Here is a 6,879-nt window from a genome sequence, read left to right on the forward strand (position 1 = left end):
GGTTGGGTTATGGGAAGAAGAAGAAAAAAGAGAGAGTAGGTTGTTGGGAAGAAGAAGAAGAAGGAAAAAATGGGGGAAAAAGAGTTGGGGAAGAAGAAAGAAGAAGAGAAGAGTGGGGAAGAGGATGAGAGAAGAGAGAGAGAATAGAGAGAACAGAGAGAATAGGGAAAAGGGGCGGAGGTTTTGGTTGGGGAGGGTTAGTTTAGGTTAGATTAATGAAAGGGAGAAAAAAAAATCTGCGCTTTCATACCTGGGCTCGTTCTGGTCCACCGCGGTCCTGCCGCGGTTACGCTGGGACCGCGGTGGGATAACTTCAGAGAGGGGTCACGATCGTGGTCCTGCCGCGGTTACGCCGCGACCGCGGTGGGATAACTTCAGAGAGGGGTCACGACCGCGGTCCTACCGCGGTTACGCCGCGACCGCGGTGGAATAACTTCAGAGAGGGGTCATGACCGCGGTCCTACCGCGTTTACGCCGCGACCGCGGTGGACCCGTTACTGGCGGCCTATTGTTGGGGTTCTATTCGCGCATCTGGGCAAAACATTCATTTTTTTGTACTTTTTTTTCACCTGTATTGCTCTCGGTCGATGGTCTTTTCACCCGCTCTTTGTTACCTCCATTAGTTAGTGTGCTAAAACATAAAATCAAACACTACTACTATCGTTGGGTTGCCTCCCAGCCAGCACCTTATTTAACATCGTGGCACGACGGTTACAACAATGCAATGGGTAGCCTCCCATCCAGCGCCTGATTTAACGTCGCGGCACGACTCAACACGTTTTCAAGCATCCGTCAAGTCTACCGAGGTCTTGTGACGTGCAAAGTCACCACCTCAGTAATGTTTTATCCTTTGACCATTCACCAAAAAGGTACTAGTTGAACTCATATCTCGCAATTCCACAGCTCCATGAGGTTTCATACTTACTATAACAAAAGGGCCTGACCAACGAGATTTTAGCTTTCCGGGGAAAAGCTTCAACCTCGAATTGAACAAAAGAACTTCTTGCCCTGGCTCGAACTCTCAATGTTGAATGTGCTTGTCATGCCACCTCTTAGTCTTCTCTTTATACAATTTGGCATCTCATACGCGTGCAATCGAAACTTATCAAGCTCATCGAGTTGCAACAACCTCTTCTCTCCAGCTAGGTCCCCATCCATATTCAGCTTTTTAATCGCCCAATAGGCCTTGTGCTCAAGTTCGACGGGAAAGTGACATGCCTTCCCATAAACCAGTTTATACGGAGAAGCACATATGGGAGTTTTGTATGAAGTTCGATATGCCCACAATACGTCGTCTAGCTTCCCGGCCCAATCTTTTCTATTTGCACTCACTGTTTTCTCAAGAATCTGCTTTACCTCTCTGTTTGACACCTCCACTTGACCACTCGTCTGGGGGTGACAGGCAGTGGACACCTTGTGCTTGACTCCATACTTTGCAAGGACATTATTCAGCAATTTGTTGCAAAAATGTGTTCCTCCATCGCTGATCAATACTCTTGGAGTTCCAAAGCGTGTAAAGATGTGCTTTTTGACAAAGCTCACCACCACCTTTGCATCATTAGTGGGAAGAGCAATGGACTCCACCCACTTGGACACATAGTTGATGGCCACCAAGATGTACCTATGACCATTAGATTGTGGAAACGGTCCCATGAAATCTATCCCCCACACATCAAAGAGCTCCACTACTAGAATGTTTTGCAGCGGCATCTCGTGCCTCTTTGTGATCGTTCCGGTACTTTGGTACCTATCACACGTTTTAACAAAGGCGTGTGCATCCCTAAACAATTTTGGCCAATAGAAACCTGATTGTAGAACTTTCTGGGCGGTCCTATCACCACCATGATGACCTCCATATGGTGAGGCGTGACAGCTATGAAGTATGGCATTCATTTCCTCCTCAGGAACACATCTCTGCACCAACTGATCTGCACAGAGCCTGTATAAGAATGGCTCATACCACATGTAGTGCCTCACGTCATGCAGGAACCTTCGTCTATTATCTGGTGTCAACTCTGGTGGTGTCACCCCACTTGCAATAAAATTCACATAATCTGCATACCATGGGGCTGTGCTTGAGGCAATCACGAATAACTGCTCATCAGGGAATGTTTCTTTTATTACACCCCCTTCAGCTACATGATTTCGATTTTCTAATCTGGACAAATGATCAGCCACTTGATTCTCTGTTCCTTTGCGATCTCGGATCTCTAAATCAAACTCTTGCAAGAGTAGGACCCACCAAATCAGTCTCGGCTTGGCGTCCTTCTTTTCAAACAGGTATCTGATGGCTGAATGATCTGTATAGACGATGACTTTGGTCCCCACAAGATATGACCTGAACTTGTCAAACGCCCACACCAGTGCAAGCAACTCTTTTTCAGTGACTGTGAATTCATCTGAGCTGGATTCAGAGTCTTGCTTGCATAGTAGATGGAGTGGAAGACTTTGTTTCTCCTTTGCCCCAAAACAGCTCCAATAGCCAAGTCACTCACGTCGCACATCAACGCAAATGGCTGCTCCCAATCTGGAGCAATGATGATTGGTGCAGTCACCAACCTTCCCTTTAGCTCCTCGAATGCCTTTAGACAAGTATCATCAAATTTAAAGGCGACATCCTTCTCAAGTAACCTGCACAAGGGAGAGGAAATTTTCGAGAAATCTTTAATGAAACGACGATAAAAACCTGCATGGACCAAGAAACTGCGAATGCCTTTGACAGATATCGGTGGAGGCAATTTTTCAATCGCTTCCACCTTTGCCTTGTCCACCTGCAAACCATCTTTGGACACCTTGTGCCCCAAAACTATACCTTCGCGTACCATGAAATGGCACTTTTCCCAGTTTAGCACCAAGTTAGTCTCTTCACACCTAGCAAGCACTTTATAAAGATTCATCAAGCAGTTACCAAAAGAACATCCAAACACAGAAAAATCATCCATGAATACTTCCACAAACCTCTCGACCATGTCAGTAAAAATGGCCATCATACACCTTTGAAAAGTCGCAGGTGCATTACAAAGACCAAAGGGCATTCTCTTGAACGCATACGTGCCATAAGGACACGTAAAAGTGGTCTTCTCTTGGTCCTCTGGGCTATAGAAATCTGATTATACCCAGAGTAACCATCCAAGAAGCAGTAGTACTCCTGGCCAGCTAATCTATCAAGAATTTGGTCGATAAAGGGGAGGGGAAAGTGGTCCTTCCGGGTGGCATTGTTCAATTTTCTATAGTCAATGCAAATTCTCCACTCGGTAAGAGTTCTTGTAGGGATTAAATCATTATTCTCATTAACTACCACAGTCATCCTCCCTTTCTTGGGTACACATTGGACGGGGCTTACCCATTTGCTGTCTGAGATAGGAAATACAATACCTGCGTCAAGCCACTTAATCACTTCTTTTCTTACCACCTCTTTCATGATTGGGTTAAGTCGTCATTGTTGCTCGACACTGGGCTTGTGTCCGTCCTCCATGAGGATTTTGTGCATGCAAAAGGCTTGGACTAATGCCCTTTATGTCGGACATCGTCCACCCAATTGCTCGCTTGTGCTCACGTAGCACTCTCAACAACTTTTCTTCCTGCAATTTAGACAAGTCAGAGGAAACAATAACAGGTAAAGTGTCAGAGTCTCCCAAATAAGCATATTGCAGGTGAGATGGGAGAGGTTTAAGCTCCAATTTCGGGGCTTCCTCAATTGACGGCTTTGGAGGAGGTCCCTATGGCCTGTTCAAAGGTTCAAAGGGGTGTGTCCCCTGCATGTATGCACAAGATGTATCAAGAATGTGCATCATCTCCTCGACCTCCTCATCATTCCCCAGGCTATCAAACAACATAAGTGCTTTCTCTAGAGAATTGTCTAGATATACACTTGGATCACGAATTTGCTCATCAACCTCAATAACCGATATCATGGACAGCTCCTCATAGTGACGGGGGAGTTGGATTGCTTTGTAGACATTGAAAACTGCTTCCTCCTCATCTACTCTCAAGATCATCTTTCCCTCTCTCACTTTGATAATTGCGTCACCAGTAGCCAAGAGAGGTCGCCCTAATTTGATTGGGACCAGTTCATCAGCCTCATAATCGAGGATAATGAAATTAGCAGGGAAGATGAATTTCCCAATTTGCAGCAACACATCTTCAATCACCTCCTCAGGGTGTGCTATCGACCTGTCAGCCAACTGCAACATCACAGTAGTTGGCCTTGGAGCTCCCAGACCCAATTGCCTGAACAACGATAGGGGCATCAAATTTACGCTTGCCCCCAAATCACAAAGAGCACGACCCACATCAATATTACCAATGTGCACAGGAATCGTAAAGCTGCCAGGATCCTTAAGCTTTTGAGGGAGCTTATTTTGGACCCTAGAAGTGCACTCCTCAGTAAGTGCAACTGTCTTAAATTCAGTTAATCTTCTCTTGTGAGCCACTATATCTTTTATGTACTTAGCATACTTTGGAATTTCACGAAGAACATCAACAAGTGGAATATTCAATTGCACCTGGCTCAACATGGAGAGAAATTTGATGAACATGCGATCATCATTCTTTTTCTGCAATCTTTGGGGAAAAGGTCGTGGTGGCCTTGGGGCCTCCACTGGCTCTGGAATTTCAGCAGTCTTCTCTGGTTCGTTTGTCACTTTAGGGATCAACTCCCCCTCAGGTACGGGTTTATCTTTCTTTTTCTTTGGCACTTCCTCAAGTTCCCTCCTATTTCTAAGTGTAACTGCATTCACTTGCGGATTCTTTTCTGTGTCACTAGGGAGAGCGCCTGCAGGTCTAGTGTTTTGATTTGTTGCTAACTGCCCTATCTGCCTGTCAAGATTTCTGAAGTCGGTCCTGAGCTGCTGATTGTCAATCAACAACTTCTTTAGTAAATCATTTGTGCACTCTTCCACTTGTTGGGGAGGTCTTTGAGGCTGATTGAAACCCCCTTGGGGTCTATACTGATTCTGATTCTGCTGATTTCCACCCCATGAGAAGTTGGGATGGTTCCTCCAATTTGGATTGTAAGAATTCCCGTATTGTGCATGCTGGTTCGGTGGACCCCTATTTTGTTGCCCCACATAATAGATGGATTCTGGATTCGTGGGGCACATATCACTCATATGACTGTCACCACACAGTTAGCAGCAAATAGTCATCTGTTGTACCTAGGGGTGTACATGGACCAGGTTGATTCGGTTTTTATCAAAACCAAACCAAACCAACTATATCGGGTTGGATTGGTTCGGTTTTGTCGGATTTTTCGGTTTTTTTGGGTTTTTTAGTTATGTGAATATTATTTCAATCGTAATTTGTTAAACTTTTTGTAAGTAAATATATGTTTAGTAAAAATTTAAAAACTTGACAAACATATGATCTATTCAAATATTTTTATGGTAGCATTTTGTTAATAACACATGATAGTTATTTTTTAGTCCTCTGACAATAATTTTCCATTGATGTATACTTATAAGGTTAAACGAATTTAATAATTAAACATAAAAATCAACATGATACCTAATTAATGATAAGTTCTATTCAATTTTAGATTATCAAAATACCACTTCAAATTTGAAAAAGATATAAGAGTTTAATAAATCATGATATATGAACAAGGAAGAACAAAGAAATTGACGCATTTCAGTAACACTTCATAAGAAAGTGATCATATAACCCATTATTTAAGGTTAGTAAAAATGGATTACTTCATATTCTATTAAATATTACATTCCATAAGAGAATCCCAAATATTTCTAGAATTTTTGTAAAGAAAATTCTATATAAAGTCTTAAAAGTGTATATAAAAATTATATATTTATATGTCAGTTTGGTTCGGGTTTTTTTACTCAATACCAAACGAAATCAAACCAAACCTAGTCGGGGTTTTTAATCGGTTTGGTTTAACTTTTCGGTTTGGTGCGGTTTTCCGGTTCGGTTTGTACACCCCTAGTTGTACCTGTTGCATTGGCTGTGGCTGCTGCATTGTCATCCTCGTCATCTGGTTGGCCAGTTTTGCAATTTCGGCTCTCATTGCTGACACCTCGTCGAGCTCAAGTAACCCAGCTGATTTTTGCTTAACTGCCTTTCGTGAGTCACCATCACCTTGCCTGTTATTATCATTAGCAGTGAAGGTATTCAGCAAGAGTTGGATTTCACTGTACGGTTTGGCCATGAAACTACCCCCACAAGATGAATCTAGATTCATCTTTGAAGCATCATCTAGCCCATCTACAAAAGTGTGACCCAATACCTCGTCCGTCTGGCAATGGTGAGGACAGTCTCAGAGCAACTTCTTGTACCTTTCCCATGCTTGACGAAGTGTCTCGCCAGCTCGTTGTTCGAACCCAAGAATTTGACTCCTCAACATCTTTGTTTTCTTGGTGGGGAAAAACATGATTAAGAATTTCCTTGCCAGATCATCCCAAGTGGGGATTGAATTAGCTAGCTCCTTATTCAACCACTCCTTAGCTTCCCCGAGTAGAGAAAAGGGGAAAAGTGTCAGCCTGACATAGTCTTGGGAAACGTTCGGATAGTTGTAAGTATCCGTAATTTCCAGAAAATTCTGAATATGCCTCTGCGGGTCTTCATGAGGTAGACCCACAAATTGCCCTATGGACTGGATCAGCTGCACCATGTATTGTTTCAATTCAAAGTGCCCAGTGATATCAGGCTTCACGATAGCCTGAGTCATATTAGCCAGACTGGGCCTTGCGGCTTCAATCACCGCGCGTTCCTCATTACTTGCTATCTCAATTGGCTGTGGTTGAACTACGATGTCCAACTCTCTTTCAATTCTAGTTCGAGCGTCCACCTCCCTCCTCACTCTGTGAAGTGTTCGTTCAATTTCGGGATCGAGAGGAAGGAGATTGTTTGCGCTTCTACTCCTTCGCA

Source organism: Nicotiana attenuata, unplaced genomic scaffold (genome assembly GCF_001879085.1).
Source record: "Nicotiana attenuata strain UT unplaced genomic scaffold, NIATTr2, whole genome shotgun sequence".
Taxonomy (NCBI): Eukaryota; Viridiplantae; Streptophyta; class Magnoliopsida; order Solanales; family Solanaceae; genus Nicotiana; species Nicotiana attenuata.